This window comes from Sus scrofa, unplaced genomic scaffold, assembly GCF_000003025.6.
Source record: "Sus scrofa isolate TJ Tabasco breed Duroc unplaced genomic scaffold, Sscrofa11.1 Contig42, whole genome shotgun sequence".
Classification (NCBI taxonomy): Eukaryota; Metazoa; Chordata; class Mammalia; order Artiodactyla; family Suidae; genus Sus; species Sus scrofa.
Genome location: NW_018085200.1, coordinates 851,810 through 878,125, shown reverse-complemented (window position 1 = coordinate 878,125; position 26,316 = coordinate 851,810). Strand labels below are relative to the sequence as shown.

Genomic DNA, 26,316 nt, shown 5'->3' with positions numbered 1-26,316 from the left:
TTGAGGGTGTGAGTAATGTAGGAAATTCTCATAGACTAGTCATGGCTGTTGTCTCTTTCACACCATAAGTGCAGAGGGGTGAACATACTAGTTTAAATTGGCTTCTTTAACAAAAATGGTAGGTGTCCCTGCCTCTGAACTCATGAGTGTTCCTGGATAGGAAGACCACCTTAGAGTTTCTTTGCCCATGACTGAAAAGTCTGATGAAAATGATTAGTGTTGATTTTATAGACCTTATGTTGGAAAACATAGTTTTAAATATTAAATACCATCCCAAATATTGCTGAGTCAGCTCATTTGCTTATAAAAAAATAGATTAAATGGGGGAGTCTCCATCATGGCTCAGTGGTTAATGAATCTGACTAGGAACCATGAGGTTGTGGGTTCAATCCCTGGCTGCACTCAGTGGGTTAAGGAACAAACACTGCCATGAGCTCTGGTGTAGGTCGCAGATGTGGCTCTGATCCTGTGTTGCTATGGCTGTGGTGTAGGCTGGCAGCTACAGTTCTGATGAGATTCCTAGCTGGGAACCTCCATATGCCACAAAAGTGCAACCCTAGAAAAAAAGACCAAAAAATAGATTAAATGGAAAGTCAAAGCTAAACAGGGTATTTCCATTACTTTAAAAAAATCAACCATTATTATCCCTAAGGTTATCTTACATATATTACAAAATATTTACTTGTGCAATAATATTAATTTTGAATTGATAATAATATAAAATAGAATTGATAGGTGAGGAGAAAAACATGTCAGCTGGAAGAAGGAAATAACTGATACAGTTGCACACAAATTAATATTTTGTGTTTTGAGTGTTCAGATAACTAGCAAAATTACAATCATATCTTCAGAAACAAAGAAATATGATAATAGGAAATGGAGACTAAAGAGCTTTTTTTACTTAAAATATATTTAATAATAATGAAAAATATACTTGACACTTTTAGACCTCTTATCAGTCATAGACTTTGCTTTTATAGGAAAGTTTGCAAGGAATATAATATTGTTTTACATAAGAAAAAAAAGACCCAATGAAAGTGGAATAACAGAGCATATTAAATCATTCTGTTTAAGAATCAAGTAATAATATTTCAAAGAGAGAGTTGTAGAATGATAATTTCATAATGGAATTTATATGTTGTCCTTAAAAATTAAAGAAACAAGGAAACAAAATGAATATATAACTCATTCACACAGATGAAATATGAAGAGATGGGAGTAGAAGACAACGTGTCCACAGTGATTCAATTTGTACTCCTGGGATTTTCTGACATTCCAAACCTCCAAGGGTTACTCTTTGGAGTGTTCTCCATTATTTACATCATTATCTTAATTGGAAATAGCCTCATAATTATAACTAAGCTTGACACTGCACTCCAGAAACCCATGTATTTTTTCCTGGCAAATTTTTCCTCTTTGGAAATCTGCTATGTGTCCGTCACTCTCGTGAGGATTCTGGTCAATCTTTGGACACAAGATAGAAACATTTCTATGCTGAACTGTGCCTCTCAAATATGTTTCTTCCTTATGCTGGGAGCCACAGAATGTTTCCTCCTGGCTGTGATGGCCTACGACCACTATATGGCCATTTGTAACCCTCTGCACTATCCTCTAGTCATGAACCACAAGACGTGCATCCAGCTGGCTGTTGGCTCCTGGATCAGTGGAATCCCAGTGCAGATCAGACAAACATACCAGGTTTTTTCTCTGCACTTCTGTAATTCTTAAAAAATTAACCACTTTTTCTGTGATGATCTGCCCATTCTGAAGTTAGCCTGTGGAGAAACTTCTGTGCAGGAGCTTTCTGTCTATGTAATAGTTCTGCTGGTTGCCACAGTTCCTTTAATGTTGATACTTGCATCTTACAGCAAAATCATTTCCACTATTCTGAGGTTGCCAACAGCCAGAGTTCAAACCAAAGCCTTCTTCACATGTTCTCACCTGCTGGTTGTGCTCATATTTTTTAGATCTGCTACCATTTCCTACTTTAGGCACAAATCCAGTCATTCTGCAAGAACTGACAAACTGCTCTCTCTGTTTTATACAATCGTGATTCCAATGTTTAATCCCATGATATACAGTTTTAGAACAAGGATGTGATTGCAGCATCCAGAAAATTATTGTTTAAAAAATATTGTGATAAATTTAATTTTAAATATGTTCAAGTTTGCCCTAGACTTATAAGAGAAACATGAAAAAAATTTACATGCCCCCTAAAAAGTTTATCATTTCTACTTTGTAATGTACTTTTAGATACTCTTAAACATTAACCCACAATTTACTGCTTTTAGTCTAGAGAAGGCAAAGTATCTCCAATGCTCTATGCCTAAAGAATAATGATGTCTTATGAGTAAAAAGTAATTTATTTAAAAAACCCCCAGGCTTCAATATGTTAATATTTTTGACTTAAAAAATAATGAAAAATATGAAATATTATATAGTAAATAAGTTCTTTAATCTTCTCACTTGTATTTTCAATTTTGGTTTGATAGAATAAAAATACAATTAAATAATGCATGTTTGAAGGAGGCACTGAGTGAAAACATGGACAAATAAATATTTCTGAGGATTACCTCAGACTCCTGGCAAATATAAAGATTTCACAGTAAAAACAGGAGAGAAAAAACCCAAATAAACAAAATTATAAATGAAAAAGGAGAAATCACAATGGATACAGCAGAAATACAAAAAAAAAAAAGTAAGAGAATACTATGAACAACTATATGCCAACAAGTTTGACAATCTGAAAGAAATGGACAATTTTCTAGAATCTTACAGCCTGCCAAAACTGAATCAAGCAGAAACAGACCAACTGAATGGACTGATCACTAGAAATGAAATTGAAGAGGTTATAAAAACACTCCCTACAAATAAAAGTCCAGGACCAGATGGCTTCACAGGTGAATTTTATCAAACATATAAAGAGGAATTGGTGCCCATCCTCTTTAAACTCTTTCAAAAGGTTGAAGAAGAAGGAATACTCCCAAAGACATTCTATGAGGCCACCATCACCCTCATTCCAAAACCAGACAGAGATACCACCAAAAAAGAAAACTATCGCCCAATACCATTGATGAATATAGATGCAAAAATTCTCAACAACATCTTAGCCAACCGAATCCAACAACATATCAAAAAAATTATACACCACGACCAGGTAGGGTTCATCCCAGGCTCACAAGGATGGTTCAACATACGCAAATCAAACAATGTCATACACCACATTAACAAAAAAAAGTCAAAAATCATATGATCATTTGAATAGATGCAGAAAAAGCATTTGACAAAGTTCAACATCCCTTCATGATCAAGACCCTCACCAAAGTGGGTATAGAGGGAACATTCCTGAGTATAATCAAAGCCATTTATGATAAACCCACAGCAAATATAATGCTCAATGGAGAACAACTCAAAGTCTTCTCACTCAAATCTGGAACAAGGCAGGGATGCCCACTCTCCCCACTGCTATTCAACATAGTTTTGGAAGTCCTAGCCACAGCAATTAGACAAACCAAAGAAATAAAAGGCATCCATATAGGAAGAGAAGAGATCAAACTGTCACTGTATGCAGATGACATGATACTATATCTAGAAAACCCTAAGGACTCAACCCAAAAGCTACTGGAACTGATTAATAAATTCAGCAAAGTAGCAAGGTATAAGATTTACATTCAGAAGTTAGTCGCATTTATGTATACCAGAAATGAAATTTTAGAAAAGGAATACAAAAATACGATACCTTTTAAAATTGCACCTCACAAAATCAAATAACTCGGAATACAGCTGACCAAGGAGGTAAAGGACTTATATGCTGAGACTATAAAACTTTAATCAAAGAAATCAAAGAAGATGTAAAGAAATGGAAAGATATTCCATGTTCCTGGATTGGAAAAATCAATATTGTAAAAACGGCCATACTACCCAAAGCAATCTACAGATTCAATGCAATCCGTATCAAATTACCCAGGACATTTTTCACAGAACTAGAACAAACAACCCAAAAATTCATATGGATCCACAAAAGACCCAGAATTGCCAAAGCAATCCTGAGAAATAAACAGCAAGCAGGAGGCATAACTCTCCCAGACTTCAAGAAATACTACAAAGCCACAGTCATCAAATCAGTGTGGTACTGGTATCAAAACAGACAGACAGACCAATGGAACAGAATAGAGAACCCATAAATAAACCCTGACACCTATGGTCAATTAATCTTTGACAAGGGGTGCAAGAACATAAAATGGGAAAAAGAAAGTCTATTCAGCAAGCATTGCTGGACAGCTGCATGCAAAGCAATGAATCTACAACACACCCTCACACCATGCACAAAAATAAACTCCAAATGGCTGAAAGACTCAAATATAAGACAGGAAATCATCAAACTCCTAGAAGAAAACATAGGCAAAACACTCCCTGACATCAACATCATGAATATTTTCTCAGGTCAGTCTCCCAAAGCAAAAGAAATAAAAGCAAAAATAAACCCATGGGAACTAATCAAACTGAAAAGCTTTTGCACAGCAAAGGAAATCAAAAAGAAAACAATAAGACAACTTACAGAATGACAGAAAATAGTTTCAAACGATGCAATGGACAAGGGACAATGTCTAGAATATATAAGCCACTTATACAACCCAACAGCTAAAAAGCCAATTAACCAATGGAAAAATGGGCAAAAGACATGAATAGCCTGTTTTCCAGGGAAGATATACAGATGGCCAGCAAACACATGAAAAAATGCTCAACATCTCTGATTATAGGAGAAATGCAAATCAAAACTACCATGGGATATCACCTCATATCAGTCAGTATGGCCATTATTAATAAATCTATAAGGAACAAGTGCTGGAGGGGCTGTGGAGAAAAGGGAACTCTCCTGCACTGTTGGTGGGAATGGAAACTGGTACAGCTTCTATGGAGAACAGTTTGGAGATACCTTAGAAATCTATACATAGAACTTCCATGTGACCCCACAATCCCACTCTTGGGCATATATCCAGAAAAAGCTCTACTTAAAAGAGACACATGCACCTGCATGTTCATTGCAGCAGTATTCACAGTAGCCAGGTCATGGAAACAACCCACATGTCCATCGACAGAGGATTGGATTAGGAAGAGGTGGTATATATACACAATGGAATACTACTCATTCATAAAAAAGGATGACATAATGCCATTTGCAGCAACATGGATGGAACAAAAGAATCTCATACGGAGTGAAATGAGCCAGAAAGACAAAGACAAATACCATGTGATATCACTTATAACTGGAATCTAATATCCAGCACAAATGAACATCTCCTCAGAAAAGAAAATCATGGACTTGGAAAACAGACTTGTGGCTGGGAGAAGGAGGGAGTGGGAGGGGTCGGGAGCTTGGGCTTATCAGACACAACTTAGAATAGATTTACAAGGATATCCTGCTAAGTAGCATTGAGAACTATATCTAGACACTCGTGTTACAACAGAACAAAGGGTGGGGAAAAATGTAAATGTAATATGTACATGTAGGGATAACTTGATCCCCTTGCTGTACAGTGGGAGAATAAAAGAAAAAAAAAGATTTCAGAGAACCAATAAACATTTTGAGCATATTAATTTAACCTACTGTGAACCCATTTTGAATTACTCCAACCATAATACTAAAAGAAAAGCTTTCATGCACTTATTTTACTTCCTAACTGTGTGATATAGTAGGACACACATACTTGTCTCCACATCTTTACCCAGCACATATTCCTCTCTTCTATTTTTCAATATTGGCTGCAAATTAGTTGGTTTTGAATTATTGCAACTCCTTTAATGCACTCTTAACATCTAATCCTATGATGATTGTATATAATTTTTAATTTATCTATGAATTTAAAAATGAAAAAAAGTATTAGAAGTTATTTTTAGAATTACCCCAAATCCACATACTCACATTACATTAGTGTGCCTTACCTAATCTTCCATGTCTGGAACTCTTTCTAAAATATTTGAAATATTTAAAACTTTAAACTGATATCATCAAAGAAATGGAACAACTGTCAATAGAATAGTTGATATGCTCATACTCCCAATTTCATTCTCAAATCAGCAATACACATTTGGAAATTATCTGCTGCATCTGCTCTGAGAACATTTGCTGGCAGTTCTTTTGACAGTCATGCCATTCTGTAGGTTTATTTATAATTAGACATATGTATATGTCAGTGTTAGCTCCTGTTCTATAGGTAGTTATATTTAAATTCATCAACTCATGTATATCCTTTACCATCTAACATAAAGTATTACATTTATTTGATTATGTATCTTATTAACAATAGTATAGATATATATATACACACATACATATTCTTACCTTTTAAAGTTTTATATAAGAATTTTATACATGGTCCAGGATGATGATGATAATAGTGATGATTGAGATCATGACAAAAATGGTGATTATGATGCACATAGCAGTGGAGGTAGATTTGTCACTGAAATTTAGTAAAGCAAAATCAAAATGTCATGGGAGGAGTGCTGTCCCAAAAGTGCAGATAACTGATTTTTAAACTCCTCCTTACCAAATTTTGAGTATGTGATTTAACTAATCTTTTTTTTTTTTTTCATATTTTAGGGCTGCACTCAGAGCATATGGAGGTTCCCAAGAGAGGGGTTGAATTGGTGCTATCCTACACCACAGCCGCTGGCCTATACCACAGCCACAGCAATGCCAGATCTAATCCACAACTGCAACTTGTACCACATCTCATAGCAATGCTAAATCCTTAATCCATTGAACAAGGCCAGGGATCAAACCTGCATCCTCATGGATGCTAGTCAGATTTTTTCTGCTGAGCCACAAGAGGAACTCCTTAGCTACTCTTTATCATTTCATTCTTTTAAGGAAAAAAAAATAAAATGATTACATTTTAAAGGCTTTTTCCCCTATATTCTGCACTTTGTGAATCAGGTGACATCCAATCTAGCAAGTAGACAGGAACTCTGTGGAGCTAGGCAAAGCAAGAGGTTTTATTTTAAATAAGCAAAGAGAAGATTTGGAGACATAAAGACAGGATAGCAGCACTTGACAAGATGGACGCATTAGGTTAGATCAGCAACACCTCAGAGTTTTACTGTTGAATTCAGCCATTATTTCCTAAGCCTCCTCAAACATCCTAAGTCTAATTTGGGAGAACATCACAATATTTACAGAAACTATTTTGACTGTGTAGCTTGGGAACTATGCCTGGTCACTTATGATGGAGCATGATAATGTGAGAAAAAGGAATGTACTCATGTATGTGTAACTAGGTCACAATGCTGTAAAGTAGAAAATTGACAGAACTCTGTAAACCAGCTCTAATGGAAAAAAATCATTATATAAAAAATAAAAATAGTATAAAATATTTTCTATATTTTACTTCTAGATTTCATGTTATGAATATGTACATCTTATCTGTAATTTTTGTTGTATTTATGTTTTAAGCTCTTTTATAAAATTATTTTATGATAAAGTCTATAAAATTTACTCCCCTTTCCATTTTAGTCTATTACTTCAACTGGAGATTTATCTCTTATTCTCTCATAATATTTATAAGTTTGAATTACCTAGAATTTATGTTAATATGAGTTTTGAGATACTCTGCCTCATTCTGATTAATCACTAATCCTTCAATGCATCAAAAACACCATCAACTCAGTTATTATTTAGTACAAAGAACTAACTCATATCTGGAGTCAACTGATAGAACAGCAAAAGATGTCCTCAAACACTTTACAACCAAGTTGGTGGGATGACATACATCTAGATAAGATCATTAACTACATAAAAATTACAACTCTATGTGACAATAGCAAAGGATTTTTGTTTCTAAAAGTAGAAAGATTGTTAGAGAGTGTTTGGACAGTGAAGTTTCAAATGTGATGGAAAAAATGACTTAGAATGTGTTAAACAGAAGTTTCCAAGACGGTTGTCTGAAATACAAGTATTCAATAAGCTTATACTGGATCTCCCTAAGTAGGATCAATATTTCAATATTAGTAAGCCAAATCTCCAACTACTTCCAATAGATTTATATATAGAAATAAAATTTTAGGTTTCCTTGCAATCTATCTAAAATTATATTAGAATAAATCAGAGGTATTATAATAATTACACTCTCTGACTAGGAATCACAGTTGTCTCTGATGACTATAAAAAAGAAAATAAATTAATGATTACTGAATTTCAGTACATTAGGTTTCAAATAGGGGGATAAAGATGAAAGGGGGGAGCTCTTTGCTGTGAAGAGAGGAGCAGTTTGGAGAGAACAGTCATTGAATATCATTAGAAAGGGAACAGCATGCATTGCTTCAGGAAAAATAGACATCCTCTCCATAAAAATTACACTCTCATTAAACTAAAAGTGGTAAGAGATAAATTTATGGGCAGGTAATATACAACCATGAAAGCCAGGTCACATAATTCTACTTTGTTTTATTTTAAATAAGCAAAGAGAAGATTTGGAGACATAAAGACAGGAAAGCAGCACTTGACAAGATGGACGCATTAGGTTAGATCAGCAACACCTCAGAGTTTTACTATTGAATTCAGCCATTATTTCCTAAGCCTCCTCAAACATCCTAAGTCTAATTTGGGAGAACATCACAATATTTACAGAAACTATTTTAACTTCCCAAACTCTTAAGTTTTACTTTCTCCTGCTTATAGTTTAACCAATTCAAATATATTTGGTGTCAAAAGTATTCCATTTTTCCCTCTGATAGAAATCTGCCTCTATCTTCTATGCTTCTATTTACTATGTAGGTTTTTGCTGGAGCCCAGCTCCGGCAGCCAGGGTACCCCCTCCAGAGATGGACACTGTCGGCAAAGCACACGGAGACAGCCTCTTTGTCCCTTCCTTCAGGGCGCTGGACTGCTCAAATTTTATTAGCATAGGTAACAGTTTATATAGACAGCTTAATTGTAGCTTACATCACAGTGCTTAGATCATATCCTCAAAAGTTATATTTTAGACTACATGGTACAGTAGATATACAATATGTTCTAAGAATTTTAATTAAAACTAATGGATGCAATGCATCATGCAAAATTATAATGGGTACAAAACATTATGTGGAAAATCATTATATGAAAAAATAAGGCAATTCAGTATAAAATGTCTTGTGGTTACTTTTAGCAAGCACCGCCCTTTATTGTTTTAAGCTAATCTTTAACAACTAGAAAGGTCACAAGCACAAGGATTTAACATTTACAAAAATTCATTTTTTTTGATTAAAGCTTCTGGTACTAACTTCAAAGCATTATGGTCAGGGGACAGTATGAGAAAATATTTTTTTATATCAGAGCAACTTAATTTCATAAAACTTAAAAGCTCCCTGCAAAACTTATTAAAAGCAAGATTATATTTTTCCATCAAGAATGATGTATGTCTAACCTATTCTAACCTATTGTACACTCCATGATTACCTAACTCTAAATCCTATTTTTACTTGTAACAAACCAATGAACACTGTGTTTTTGCTTGTATTAGATCTGAATAGGGGGAATTTCACTAAGGTGAAACTCTTATTATTTTATTACTGTTCCAATTTTTGTTGTTCCAATTTTATTGAACCACAAAACAATATAGAAAAATAACAAAGAATAACAAATAACAGAAAAGGCTGAGTAATAAGAAAATAACAGGAAAGACTGAATTTTCCAAGAAGCAATTTTTATTCTTGCACTATTGTGCAAAGCCTTCATTTTGTTATTGTTGTCATTGCTGTTGGGTTAGCAGGTGAGCCTCATTATTTTTAGAACTTGCCCTTGGAACTGTGCCGCTGGGAAAGCCCCTTTCCCTATGTCTAAACCTGCCCTCGGAACTATGCCAGCAGGTAGGCTTTTTTTTCCTCGGTTAGGAACCCTGCCTTCGGAACTGGGCCATCAGGCTAGTTCCCTTCCTTGGCCTCCTGTATCTCCTCAGCCCCTGCAGGTTTTAATTGAATAAGGCAAGCCTTGATTAAATATATATTTTAATGGCTTCTCCCACCTAATGTGGAAGTTCCCCAGCCAGGGATAGAGCCAGCACATATGCAGCTATGATTAAATATTACTTTGTACTATAATCATGTCATCCAAATAATATTTCACTTGTGTTATGTCATCTGACCTGTATACTTTTTGGCAAGGTAAGTGTGGCTATTTGTTTTGTTCTTTTCTAGGTACAAAGTTTGACCTGTGATACAAAATGTTTTACCTAAGGCAGATTAAAACTCGAGAGGGATTCAACTAGATTGCCTCTCCCCCTAGCATTCACTCTCCTTGTTATATAAAACATAACATCCCAATCATCATGTAGATTGAATCTTAAATTTCTTAGCCAACTGAGAAGAATGTTGACTCATACCTTAAATAGCTGTCCTGACTCCAAACACAAGATACTTAAACTGCATATTAAGGCTAATATCAAAGCAGAAAGATAAATACCTAAATGAATAATACTGAAGAAGTGGAAAGAAGCAGAAATTAAATGAAGTCAGAGCAGGAGAGAGGAGAGTGAGAGTGAGCAGACACCAGAGAGAGAAGAGTTCAGGATAGTATCCAGGAAGGGGAGCAAAAATGTTAGTGGATGATTTTACTGAAATTTCATCACCCAGTTGACTTTCTCTCTCCCAGACCCATTACACCAACACTTGCCCCCAAACCAGAGAGGATCTGCACCTTTGGGTCACAAGCAAAGGTTATGAAGGGTGTTGAAAACCCAGATGTGTAGACAGGGCAACCCTGTTTATACTTTGTCCCACTGACTTAAAACTTCAAACACAGCCATCCCTAAGATAGAAACTTCTGCCAAGCTGGCCTCAGTGCAGTTTACTGAATCCTCTGTGCATAGAGATGCATTTGAGAGACAGCATAGTTTTGTGCTGGGGTCGGGAAAGGCTTAAGAACCCTGGACCACCTTAACCCTTCCCTGGTGAGTCTCATCCCCAGAAGCTCAATCATTTGTTATAATACACACTGAGTAAAGATTCTAAGAGGTCAGGGTTGAGAAGACAAAATAAAATATTTCAGACAGATTGGAAAACATACCTCTTTACTTATGAGAGAATAAATGACTTCCAATAAATTCTAATTTTCTTATATTCAAGTTTAATTTACTTAGAAGGTGAATTACATAGATCCAGAATAAAATACATAAACTATACTTCATTGAGATTGATTGGTGTATTTTATCACAAACAGTTATGGAATGTAGTGAGTTTATGAAGTATGCATGTGGCCATACTTCACAGGGTTCCTCCTCAGAAACACTGGGTTAAACAAAACAAGTTCTGTAGAAGAGCAGAGAGCAAGGTGGTAAAAATGGGGGAAGTTTCTTAATTTGGTTCTTGGAAACTTGATGGTGAAAAATATTCCTGAACTTCAAATGAGAAGTGCCTCTGAAGCCAGCTCTCACAAAAGAGTATCACTTTTGGTAAATCATAAATTCAAGTGTTTTCTTTTTATTGTGTTGGATATTTGTAGTAATTCCCACAAATGTTTGCAAATGCCTAAAACAGGCTTTAGGCCTCAGGAGCTACAAGGAATCTATTTCTCCCCAACCAATCCCAAAATATATGCAATCAGTTACCTAGCTTAGACAGCCCAAGGGCAAAAGCAAAAGCAAACTTTGGGGACAATTAGTCAAACTTCAACCTATATCACTTGATGTGAGGAAATGCTGTTTCCTTCTTTATAACATCTGCTTAAGCCATCTCTTCTAGAGGATAAAAACCTTTGAAAAGAGTTAAAGGCTCAGAGATGAAATTACTGTTAACTTAAACCCTGGTTTACCATTTATCTGCTATGTGAATTCATTTTATTTATTTAGTTAGTTAGTTTTTTTAGGGCTACAACCTTAGCATATGGAAGTTCCCAGGTGAGGGTGTCAAATCGGAGCTATAGCTGCTGGCCTTATGCCACAGCCACAACAAATTGGGTTCTGAGCCATGTCTGTGACCTATTCACTGCAACCTTACATCCTTAACCCACTGAGCAAGGGTATGGATTGAACCTGCATCCTCGTGGATACTAGTCAGGTTCATTACTGCTGAGCCACCATGGGAACTTACATTACGTGAACAAACAAAAATTTTTTAACCTCTTGAATTACATTTTTTCTCTATACAAAAGGCAACTAGCAATAATCCATATTTGTTTATTTTAACATTTTTAACCTTAAGGTCTTCAATTTCTAATCCTACCCATGTTTTCAAATCAATTTAGGGAGGACAACAGGAAATAAGGTAAAGGGAAAGGAATTATTGAATTCTCATCTCACACACATTTTCTTATTTCTAACAATACATATCCTTCTGTTTATAGAAAAGAGTTAGACCTTTGCTTTCAAATGGTTGTAAGGTATTAAAGATAGGATAGATTATGTTATAAAGTTACTTTCCTACCTGGAAGACCATGTTACAATCAGCACTCTAGACTAAGAATAACCTGTAATCATGATGTTGCCCACTAGGTACCTTCAATGAGGATGTAGTGAGAGGTTGAGAGTAAAGGTGAATGGAGAGAGGTGGAGGCAGAAATTTCAGTGGGAGAATACCATGAATATATTGCACCACACTTTGCACTTTTGTTAAATATCCTTTGGAAACCAGCTAGCCCTAGTATCTCAAAGAAACATTATACAGAAAAATCCCATCACTAGACCTGTCCTTTTTTTTGTTACAAATAGACTGGAAGAATTCAGAGGAAGGTTATTGGTGTGTAACTTAAAGTCTTTGAGCCTCAGATTTCCTATCAATTGAATGGGAAAATGAAGACATACCTCTAATTTTTTTTGTCTAAATACCAAACTGTATGTAACACATGAAAAGAAAGAATCCCTTTGTCCCTCTTAGAGAAAGTGCAGAAGAAATAGTAATTTTCTATTAATCTGCCTTTAATATGAGGAATTGAGAGAAGCATAATATCCCACCAAGCTTAATTAGTAAGAGAATTGAGCCTAGAATCCAAATTTTTTTAATGACAAAATCACTTGAATTTTAGTATGAAATGTATAGTAGTGTTATAAGATTTCCTGGACTGGAAAACAAAAGCAAATAAATGAGTTCCTGCATTAAATATCCCAGTCATAGAGCCCTAAATTAACTCCCTACTTTTGAGGGAATTGTTAAGTTTTCCAGTTCCGGTGAGAATCTTTGTAAAAGACACTTTCAAAAGAGACCCTTTAACCAACAACAACAACAACAACAACAAAAAACCTGATTCAGTGATCTCCAGGAGTCCCTTCAAACTCTGAGTGAACTAACTGTGTGAATTAAAATTCATTGTAGGTTGAATGACCTGATTACCTAGCAAGGAGGTTCTTTCAGTTCAAGGCCAGGGTTCTATTGAATGTAGTTGAGTCTGGTAATTTTATCATGGAAAATGCAAATGGGAATTGATGACAACTGAGCTTTGACAAATCAGAGTTCATAAGTGATCTAAAAGTGAAAACATTATTTGTGGGACCCATGTTAATGCAATTGCATGATGTTACCACTGGTCAAACAAGGTCCATCTATAAAAAGTTTTTGTCTAAGAAAATTTGACATTTTGTATACTTACTTAAAATTTTCTCAAAATTTCATGTTTTATTTCTCATTAGGAACCACCATTCTTCTGTGGCACCCTTTCTTCATGGTACTCTTCACTTCCTTATTCCTGAAAATATATACCAAAGAATTGAGCAAGGGAATCAGGATAGTGTAAAATGTGGCTGCCATCTTGTCAAAGGAGAAAACATAAGGAGGTTGTGCCTACACAAATATGCACAAGACAAAGGACAAAACCACAATAGAAACGTGAGCTCCACTGGTGTAGAAGGCTTTCTTCTGCCCCTCAATACTATGGGTTCTCATAGACAGTGAGATGACCCCACAGGAAACAAGAAGCAAGAAGAAGATTAGGATGCAGATAAACCCACTGTTGTTGGCCACCAAAAGGCCAAAAATATGGGCGTCATTTCAGGCAAGTTCCAGTAATTGGTAAAAGTCACACATGGATTGGTAGATGACATTGGGGTCATAGAAGGGCAGTTAGAAAGTGAAGAGAATATTTATAGTGGGATGTAGAAAGCCCCCTGCCCTGGCCACCCAAATTAGAATGCCACAGAGTCTCCAGTTCATGACAGATGAGTAGTGCATGGGTTTGTAGATGGACACATAGTAGTCATAGGACATGGAAGTGATGACAATCACCTCCACCTCAGCAAAGTGTTACAGAAAAGCCAAGAAAGCCCAGGAGGGCTGGGCTGCAAGTGATGATTGCCACAATCAGCAAGTTGCTCCCAAGAGTTGCAATATAGATAATCATAAATGCAATAAATAATATCTTATGAACACTTGGATTCTGTGAAAGACCTGGGAGAACAAACTCAGTTACAAAACTTTGGTTTTCCATGTTTCCAAGGAAAAAGTGAAAGCTACCCTGATAAGCATGTGGAATCTACAATTATAAGAAAGAAAAATCTGTCTCAGCCCCATTTCTAATATTGTCATAACCAATGAGATGGTACATATACATGAAAAATTATCTTATGTGCTTATGCTTTTCTTCCCATTGTGAATACAAATGAGAATTTTTTTTTTTTGTCTTTTGTCTTTTTAGGACCACACCCATGGCATATGGATGTTCCCAGGCTAGGGGTATAATCGGTGCTGTTGATACCTGCCTACGGCACATGTCTACTCCACAGCCACAGCAATGCCAGATCTGAGCCATATCTGTGACCTGTGCCACAGCTCATGGCAATGCCGGATCCTTAACCCAATGAGCGAGGCCAGGGATCAAACACACAACCTCATGGTTCCTAGGCAGATTCATTAACCACTGAGCCATGATGGGAACTCCCAAAACAAGAAATTTTTTGTTCATAGTGGAATGTCAGGAAGAATTGAAATTCATGTAAATTCTTAAATACTTTAGGATAACCATAATATAATTACAGGCAAAATGTGAGTATCCACATGTGGTAGGTATCCATGTGTGGCAGGGATAAGAAACATGTTTGTTTTTTTATCTCGATTGTCAACTCCCATCACTTAGTAGTGTTTTCCTGTAATGAATTGTGAAAAGGATTCTGAATTAACATCCAATGTCTGAGGAAATGATGGCAGTTTATTAGTCATGCCTGCCATGTGCATGGAATGGGAGTGAGGGTGATATTTGTGACATTCCTGACCAAGGGACTTGCTTAGCTAAAAAGAGAGAAGAAACAATATGGAGATTAAGAGATTAACCATGGCTAATAATAAATATGCATGTATTGATTTTTTTTCTTAATTCATCATTGGAAAGCAAGAAGAGAAATTTATAAAAAATAACAATATATACTAGTGACTGAGTTAAATCAGTCTATTCAGGGTCTCACGTATAGGAAACCATATACATGATCTTAATATCCAATTTTACAGGTAGGAAACATGCTTAAAGAGATAAAATATAACAAATAACAGATACTGGATCTGGATTTTTTTTTTGTCTTTTTGTCTATTTTAGGGCCGCACCCATGGCATATGGAGATTCCCGGGCTAGGGGTCCAAATGGAGCTGTAGCCACTGGCCTGTGCCACAGCCACAGCGATGTCTGATCCAAGCCACATCTGAAACCTACACCACAGCTCATAGCCACACTAGATCCTTAACCCACTGAGAAAGGCCAGTGATTGAACCTGCAACTTCATGTTTCCTAGTCAGATTCATTTCTGCTGTAGCAGTATTGGAACTCCTGGATTAGAATTTTAACCCCCAAATTCTGGCTTCCATATCCATGTCCTTCCCACTGGCTCTACATGGAAAGAAGAGAAAATATTTCTAACAAGAACTTGAGAGCAGGAGTGGTCTTTCTACAATCTCTATCCACCCATGGAAGCTAAAATCTTCTGATACCCATGTTCATGTTTGAATGATGTCTCTTGATGAAGGACACAACAAATGATGTAGAATCATAAGATACCAGACCGATTAGTTATAGGTGCAAATTTGCAACAACCACACCATTAATGAAGAGAGAGAGTATGTTGAATATAGCCAGAATCTTGAGGCTTTACCAAGTATTTTCTAATGTTTATATAATGTGGCACAATCTGATCAAGTACCAAGGATATCTGTTTCAAATGTATATGACTTTACAGTAATGTCGGGTGTTACTCCTTAACCTCCTGGCTCACAGGATTATAATGAGGGTCAAATAAGAAAATGTGAAGAAGTTGCTGATGATAAAATGCCCTTACCAATTTTAGTTACTCTTCTCTCACTTAAAAAGCAAGACATCTTACCCACAGATAGATTTTCCATGGGGCATCAAGATTATTACTCCAAATTTGACTTCATTTTCCATAGCAAGACACAGTTTTGAAGAATTTTATATATATATATATATATATATATATATATATATATATATATATATTTATATTTATATATATAACAGAAACTTATTCTTCAAATGACATATGTGTGTATGAATACATAGTTTTTAAATAGAATGAAAGAAAAATAAAAGTTACAGTGAAAATTGAAAATAAGCTGATTTTCATGAATGACACAGCCAACAAAAATAATTTACACTGTTAATTACACTAATGCATTTACAGTTGCATGTTAACTTATATTTGACTTTTGCTTATTCTGAAATAACTATTTCCATTATGCTTCCAGGTTAAAAGACATTCTTAAATAATGTTTGCATTATAAACTCTATAGCCAGCTACAGGCTGTTGCTAAGAAAACAAACCAGAGCTAGAGTAAAAACCATGCTCTTCTAATTAGTTATATTATGTGATCTGAAAGTTACTTAAAATACTCAGACTTGGATTATAACTTTTATGACTGAGTATAATGACAATGTCTATTGATAGGGCTCGTGAGAATCAGATAAAGTAATACTGATTAAAAATATTTACACAGGAAAAAGTGCATGAGAAAATAATAAATGATAAGAATAAGTTCTCAGAGCCACTGGCACAAAGCATAAATGACAATGTTTTTACTCCTGATGTCTGATTTCCCATTATCAAGGCTGTTAAGTATTGCTATGTATTCTTCTACTTATTCACAAATATAAAACCTTTGTGTTGGTCACAGTGTAGATATGGTCTTGTTTAAATATGGAACATTTTAAAATGTCTCTAATAATCCCTGAATAAATTATTGTGGCCTTCAGTCCCACACATGTCTACTTCTTTTTCAGGTAGCTTTGGTGTACAAAGAAAATCAAATAGGGAAAAGGGTGGAGAGAAAGAACTAGGGTTTATATTAATCTAACAATTAAATAATTCTTAGGCTGTCTACCTCCTGTATCTGGGGAGCTTCTAAGAGAAGTAGTATTTTACAAATGAAATACTCATTAAGTATAAACAAGGCACCACCATCTTTTTACCAGTGAAGAGGAAATTCCAAAATTAGTGTGAAAATTTTGACAATGAAGAGAAGAGTGCCCTCATGGTTGTCCTAAATGTAGTGTGTTGTACTGGATTAAATCTTAAAACAGAAAAGGAACAGTAGTGGCAAAAAACAGTGAAATATGAATAAAATCTGGTGCTTCATTAAGAATGCTATAAAAATGTTAATTTCCAAGGTTTGTGCTGGAGCCCAACTCCGGCTGCCAGGGAGTGTACACTTTCCTGATAGGAGATGCATGGCATCGGTGTTTGTTTGATATGAAGACAGCCTCTTTGTCCCTTCTTTCAGGGCGCTGGACTGCTCAAGTTTTATTAGCATAAGTGGTTGATTATACAGACAGTTTTTTACTACGGATTACATCATATTGTTAAAAGTACACTGGTTAGCTATTAGGATTTGTTTTTTGATCACATGGTAAAGTAGCAAAACGTCATGTTTTAAAATCTTTAGTGCAAGTAAATTTAGTGAGTACACTTCAAGGACAAACAGGCACAGCATATCATGTGGGAAAGAGGAGACCCAGAACAAACCATCTCATGGGCAGCCAATTTTTACAAGCTGAAGAAGTTACAGACACAAAAAATCCTGTCTTCAGATTAGTGTCTATCTTCAAAGTGTCCTTGGCTGAGAGACAGAGTGAAAACATACAAATCAACTTAGTTAGATAACTCTAAAAGTTTCTAAAATCAAGGACAAAACTCATAGCTGGGTTTCTTTTGATCAAGAATAATATATGTCTAACTTCTATAGACTTCATTAAAGTTTATTGTATAACTAGTTAGTAGATAAACACTATGTTTGAATTAAGTTGGATTTAAAATAGGGGAAAGTTCTTCACGATGAAATTCATATTATTTTATTACTGTAATTTTGTTAAACCACAAATCACCACAGGAAAATAAGAATGGGAAATAAGCATAATAAGCAAATAATCAGGAAAGACTGAGGAAAACTGAATAACAAATAAAACAACAGGAAAAGACTAGTTCACCCAAGAAACAATCCATGTTCTCCAGTGCAAACATGGAAATTGTTTTCCCAGGAAAGCCCCAATTCTTCCCCATCAACATCAACATGAGAGCCATGTAACCTGAGGCCTGCCCTCAGCTTGGACCATACAGGCAGGCTTTATCCTGTCCAGAGGCCCACCTTCAGCATGTACCATTCAGGTGAGCTCCATTCCTTGGTTACGAACCTGCCTTCAGGTTTTTCTGCCATCAAGCAAGGTCCTTTTTCTGATTAGGAGCCTGCCCTCGGTTTTGCACCATTCAGGCAAGCTCTCTTCCTTGGCTCCTTGTATATTCTTGGCTCCGTGCAGTTTTGAAGACTATTCCTAGTAATATTAGATGATGTTTATCAGGAAAACTAACAGCAACTATTTTTAGAATCATAAACAAGTCTGTATTCTTAATTATAGTGACCCCATATCTAAAAAGTTTTCTAAAAGTGAAATGAGGTGCTGTAAGTTTTATAATGGAGGGTGACACTGTGTCATTTACACTATTGAAAATTTGAAAATTTCCAAAATGCTCAATATTAAGTAGATTATTATATAAATAAAGCCTCTACAAATTAATATCACAGTATTTTATGTATAAAATAGTAATTATTAATATAAGGATATGGAGGGTTAAGCAATCTTACTTGTTAAATGAAAAAAATGAAAACATTATTTCTGCCCAGTTGTACAGATGTTTTAATATAATTTTAAAATCAAGAAGGGAACATTAGAAAATAGAGAATTTTATTTTTAATACCTGTATTGATATAATTATAAGAAGTTTTAACATCAAAAATCAAGTTTAAAACCCATGACACAATCTTCTCCATTATTTAACAGTTCAGAAAATGAAGATAGGGTTTAAGGAAAATTTCATTATCTATTCAGTATAATTAACTTACAAAAGTGGAACAAACATACTAAAAATATAAATAACAGACTTGTGGTTGCCAAGGGGAGAAGGGAGGAAGAAGGATGGACCAAGAGTTTGGGTTTAGTAGTTTAAAACTATTACATTTAGAAGGGATAAGTGATGGGGTCCTACTGTATATCACAGGGAATTATATCCAGTCTCTCGGGATAAAACATAGTGGAAGATAGCATGAGAAAAATAATGTATGGTCACTATGCTGTACAGCAGAAACTGACACAACACTCTAAATCAACTATATGCAAATCAAAATAAAATTTAAAAAATAAAATAAAAAATGTACACACTACTATGTACAAAATTGACAACAAATAAGGACCTACTATATAGCCAAGGGAACTGCACTCAATATCTTCTAATAACCTATAAAGGAAGAGAATTTAAAAAAAATGTGTATAACTTAATCACTTTGCTGTAAACTTGAAACTAGCACAACACTGTAATTATTGCAATAATTTTTGAAAAAAATTATTTAGCTATGCTAAATCATCCACAAATAGATGAATAATGGGCCCAGCCTTCCCTATCCTATGTACTCACTTTGATGTCAATTTTAACTTCATATACTCCTATGGTAGATATCTTATTCTGTTCCTATTTCTCCTAGAAGATTCCAAGATCAACCTTTTTTTTCTTTCCTCGTATTATTTATTTATTTATTTATTTATTTGCCAACACCCATAGCATGCAGAAGTTCTGGGTCAGGAGATCAAATCTGAGCCACATCAGTGACCTGAGCCTTAGTAGAAACAATGCAAGATCTTTATACAACTTTGCCAGCTGGGACCTCCAGGTCTTTCTTTATAGTCATATTCTTTAAATGCTGAAGAAATATCAGAGCTTTGTTCATGGCCCCTCAAAACATGAACTGTGGGCTCTGCACCAACTTCTGGGATTGTGACTTTAGAATTTTTCCTCTCCGCTGTTTCCACTGCCCACACTTCCTTCCCATTCATTTTGGCAACAATATTATTCTAGCGTCATTAGGAAAATAATATAAATTCTTGCTTCAAATTTAAAATATATATTCAAAACTATGTAAGAAATCAATAGTTTGTCACTCTAACTAGTGTTTTAGAATTATAAATCAATATAAAGTTATTAGATTAAAATCCCATTTGAATTACTTTACTTTGTAAATTCCTTAAATGTACTGTATTTTTTGGTCCAGGATTATTATTTACTTGAGCAATAAAAGATTGATTCTTTGGATTCTTTGTCTGCCTAGTTATGCATATTTCTTCCCTTGACAATCTGAGAAATATGTTTTCTTCAGATTTCAGAGTCCTTCTCTACCCTCAGCATTTCTCTGTTGAATTCCCTAAATGCCTTGACTTTTTTTACAGGTATTGTTTCTGGAATTATAAAAAAAATAAACTTAATATTCCTATTTGTCTCTTTTCTGATGGACATCTAATTCTTCTTTCCTTCTGTTGTCTTGCAATTTAGCTCATTTTAAAAGAGAGAGATAAAACTGCAACTAGCATGAAGGAAGATCAGATCTCACCCATTTAAATATTCTTAACAATTATGGCAGAAGTATAATACCATTTATGACATCATGTGATCTTAGAGAAAACTAAGTGGGCAAATATTAATTCAGAAGGCTCTGCTCTGTGGCTTGAGTAAGAAACTCCTTCTTACCCTTACTGTCCTTCTCTGGCCCATTCCTTAGCATTTTGTTGTGGGAATATTAAGTTCTATATGATACACCCATAACACCATAAATGGTAAACAGCACTTGAATTACCATGTTCCTATGTGAATCATATCACTCAAAAAAATCTGGCTTTTAATCTAAAACACCAGGATGAGGGACAGCAATAGAGAATTAACAATAAATGAGAATATATTGAGAGAATAAATAAAATGCTATTGAGTAGCTATTACAAAATATTCCCCTGCATTTCACAGTTTTTTGGATTTAACTTGAAGAAGAAAGACTGAAGGTAGGTCTAATCTCCTTAACCTGAAGAAATTAGGTATGAGTAGTCCAACAAAAAATGTTTGCATTCAAACAGTGGCTATATATTGAGGACCTAATATGTGCTAAGTGCTATCCAATGGAATTCACATTATTATTTTCTTTGTTTCCAAATACTTTGAGGTTATTAATATATAACCATCTTTAGAAACAAAGATTCTGTGACCAAAGATGGTTAAATAACTAGCTCAAGTATATACAGTTATGTGATACACTAACTTGCCTTAAAATTGGGAGCCTGGACCACCATATTCATGCTTTTAAGTACTGCATTACAATTTAAAATTGAATTGTGAAAATACAGAAATATTTATTATAAATCTCACTATGTGACAGTTCCTTGAAATTTCTGGTAATGACAATCTCCTATTTTATATGGAGAAAAGTCAATTTGATAACTTGCCAAAATGTGAAGCAGGGTTCCAGATCTTAATTCTAGGTCTGAGAGAGAGGAAGGGCAACTCTAGTAGAATATTATCCCTACTGCTTCTCAAGCACTGCCTTCAACATGGTCTGAAATTAAAAAAAAATAAAACAAAAAAGAAAGAGTTTCCTCCTTGGCTTCCAACTGGAATTTAAAGAGGTTTCTGTGAGAGGTCATGAACCTGCAGAATTGGCTCTCAGTTCCCCTTGGGGTTTGGAAATTTCTATATGATTTTCCATGACACAGTTATTTGTGGTTTGACTTGCTCAAATGTTTGCAAAACTTTCATGTCCTCAACAAAGCCAAGTGTTTTTTTTTTTCCTTTTTAAATATTTCTCAGTTTCTACTTGAAGATGATTTCATTTCTCTTCATATTCAGAAATAGAAAACTGCATATATAATATGTATACATACATACATATATATATATACACATACACACACACACACACATACACATACACACTCATTCTCTTTCTCATACTATCTTCCATCATGTTCTATCAAGAGACTGGATGTAGTTCCCAAGAGACTGGATATAGTTCCTTATGCTGTACAGTAGGACCTCGCTGCTTATTCAATCCATAGATGAGATTTTTTACCAATGTAAAATATTAACAGATGAGGACAGTGTCTGTGAGGTTGGTTTTGAGGTTTGGATAGTAGCACATAAAATGTATTTATAAGATTCAATAAGGTAGAATATAATTGAATTGGTGCTGGGAAATTCATAGACAGAGGTGTAAGAATCTGAGGAAGTTCTCCTCTGGTGACATAAATTTTCTGAGTGAAACTGGAAGCAAGTGCACCTAATGTTTCCCAATAAGTTTGATATTTGCAGCAATTTTTTTTTGACCAACACTCTCCTTCAAATTAAAATGCTATTGGATTTCTGCATTTCCAGAAATGTCTTTGGATCATAAATACTATTGCTTTTTTCAATTCTGATATAGAGATCTTATGATTTACAATCTAATATTGGCAAAAGCAATTTCCTGTAAAAAGCCACTAAGACCAAGATTTATTTCAAAAGTTTGTGTTACAGATGAAAAAAAAAAAGCAAGCATTGAATTGCTAAGTAATATGTTTAATGAGTAAAGCTACTTCCTTTGAAGTAATTAGGGAAACCTATAGAACAGAGCAGAGGAAAAAATTGTGGAATCTAACTGACAGGTAATAATTTCTGCATGAATGGCCAGAAGAGCTCTTGCCTAATTATTAGTAGAGACAAATTATGTTTCTAATTTTAATGCTGGAAAATTACCAAAATATTAAAAATTAGTACAACCACTGTGGAAAAGAGTATGGAGGTACCTGAGAAACTAAATATGAAACTGCCATATGTTCCAGCAGTCCTACTCCTGAGCATATATCTAGACAAAATTATAATCCAAAAAGGTACATGCACGCGTGTGTTCATTTGTAGCACTATTCACAATAGCCAAAACATGGAATCAAGCTAAATGTCACTCAACAGATGAATGGATTAAGAAGATGTGGTACATATGCACAATGGAATACTACTCAATGATAAAGATGACAAAATAATGTCATTTGCAGCAACATGGATGCAACTAGAAATCCTAATACTAAGTGAAGTAAATCAGAAAGAGAAATAACATATGCTATCACTTATATATGGAACCTAAACTATGGCACACATGACTATCTACAAAACAGAAACAAGTCATGGATATGGAGAGCAAAGTTGGGGTTGCCAGGAGGGAGAGGGGAGGAAGTAGGATGGACAGGGAGATTGAGGTTAGTAAACTATTACATTTAGAATAGGTAAGCAATGTGGTCCTACTCTACAGCACAGGGAACTATATCCAATCTCTTAGGGCAAAACATAATGGAAGATATACTGAGTAAAAAATATATGTATGCCTGGATCACTATACTGTACAGAAGAAAGTGACACAACCTTGTAAGTCAACTATACTCTAATAAAAAAATCCTTAAGTTTAGGGATCCCATGATGATCTTCCCAGTTCTTTAAATTCATATTTAAAACAGAAAAAAAATTCATCATAAGGTTCTTATAGACATCAAAGTTATTACACTGTCATGGGCTTTATTCTTCTTTTTTGCCATGAGGCAAGGTGAAGTGTTGTAATGTGTATCCAGAAATTCAATTTTTAGATATTGTGAGCAGGCAGTAAATGTTATGCTTTGCTATTGGCATAGCAAAATTAAATGGAAGCTATGTGCTAAGATGTTTGACAGCAATTTTCTGTGTCATCTATATGGTCATGATTTTGTTATTAGTTATTATTCTAATGGAGTTATTTTGATGTCAATATAGGTTGTGAGCCCTAGAGTTAAAAAAAAATAATAGCATTCTTTTATCAGATCCCTGTTGTGTACATTTCACAGCTTACATTCTACGAGCTTCCCTCTTGACCACTGTGCACTGATTACCCTGACATTTTCCACTTCAGGCTGGGTCCTACATTTGGTTTATATACAAGCTTTTCTCTTTCCTTTATTTTTTCTTTATTTTAGGGCTATACTCACAGCATATGGAAGTTTCCAAGGTTGGGGTTGTGTTGGAGCTACCGCTACAGGCTTATGTCAGATCTGAGCCACATCCATGACCTAACCACAGCTTGAGGTAATGCCAGATCCATAGTCTACTGAACAAGACCAAAGATCAAACCTGTATCCTCACAGATAATAATTGGGTTCTTAAACCAATGTGCCACAATGGGAACTCCATCTCTTGCCTTCTCTGCTCTTCCCACTGATGTGCTTAATGCTTAATGATGGTTCTATCTCATCTTTCAGGTCTTGGTGTAGCCTCCTTATCAACCTAACTAGTCACACACACACACACACACACACAATCAGCCCTAAAATTTTCTGGATATTAGTTTTCACTCTATGACCTCAGCTTCCTTTTTTATATTGTCTCCTCTGTTTGAAAGCAACTCCAGAACAAAAGTGAAAAGTATTGTCTAATTAATCTCTGTCTAACTTACTCCTATAGGAGTATTCAATGCTTCATACAGAGCAAATATTCTTCAAAAAATCAATGTACCTCATAGTTGTTGAAGTAAACCAGCTATAATAAAAAATCAAAAAATGAAAAACTAAAGAAAAAAGAAAACAATTGATAATTAATGTGAATTTCCTATTGCACACATGCTTTATATTTAAAAATAAAAATGGTGTTTTAACTGTTATGCCTGTTTCAAATACTGTAACTGATATTGTAATATCATATATATATATATATATATAAGAAAATCATAACTGAATACACAATTTGTCTAAATCCTTAGTCTTCCGACATATCTAGTTAGGGATAGGTGTGAAAAGCCTCTATGTCTCTCCAATGAAAGCAAAATGGGAAGAAAATACACATCCTTTGGATTTAGAAACTCCCCTCTAGGATAAAACAGCAAGAATCATTTATCCCATAGTTGAAAACAATATAGGAGTTCCCAATGTGGCTCAGTGGCCAGCAGCTACAGCTGTGATCCAACCCCTAGACTGTGGATCTCCATGTGCCATGGGTGTGGCCCTAAAAGACAAATATATATATTTACTCTTTTCTCATAAAGGATATATAACTTCAAGATACAGACACAAGATTCTAAAGTGCATAGACTAGAGTCATTCTTATTCTGCTTCACTAAAGGAAGAAAAACACTAGTAGGGAAGTTTGGTAATGTTGTCTACCGTATTAAATAGTAAACCACTAAATTGAAATTGTATTTTCTTCCAAAAGTGTCCAAAAATATTTGGCAGCATGAAAACTGGGAAAATTCTATCTCCTAAAGAGTTTTTATTTATTTTTATCCCCTAGCTTTAATCCAATTTGTGGATTTGCAAATATTTATTTAAAAACTAGTTTCTATTAGACTTCTACTCATTCAATAATATGTATTTAGCAACTTATAAGTGACTGACACAGCATGAATGAATAAATATAATCCCTCCCTCTATAAGGACTACAAGCTTGTCAGGGAAAAACATAGAAAATAAAAATTAGGAAATACATATTTTTTCTTACATTATCATGCTCCATCATAAGTGGCCAGACATAACTGGGTCACCATGTTGTACAGTATAAAATTGACAGAACACTGTAAACCAGCTATAACAGAAAAATAAAAATAAAAATAATTATATGAAAACAAAATTAAGAAGTATTTTTTAAAGTCTACCTTGTGATAATTGATGTTAAATGTATAACCAGATGACGTTTTAGAGTATAACTGAGAGGAATGTTTAGGGAAAGTCATCAGCGAAGCTTGTGTGAAGAGGAGAGTTCATCTGATAGTAGAGAAAATGAGATGGAACCAGCCAAGCAAAAATTCTGGAAAAGAAATTCCAGAAGTTAGTAGAATAAGAAAAATAAAAACCCTGAAATGAGAAAGGCTTAAATTATGCAAAAGACAGGTTAAAAATTGAAGGAGGGAGAGAAAGAAAGAGAGAGAAAGACTGGAGCCTCTAGAAAATGAATGAAATACAAAATGTACTTAAGAAGTAGGCATTGACCTGATTTTACTGTCTTAACTTGATTTGCAGTCTTAATCAGATATTGTGTCATTGGCTACTGTGTTCCAGTGGATTAG

At 34.8% G+C, this 26,316-nt stretch overlaps 1 pseudogene; it reads left to right on the top strand.

The window, feature by feature from the left end:
• Positions 1-1,191: 1,191 nt before the first annotated feature.
• Positions 1,192-26,316, top strand: LOC110258765 (annotated as a pseudogene).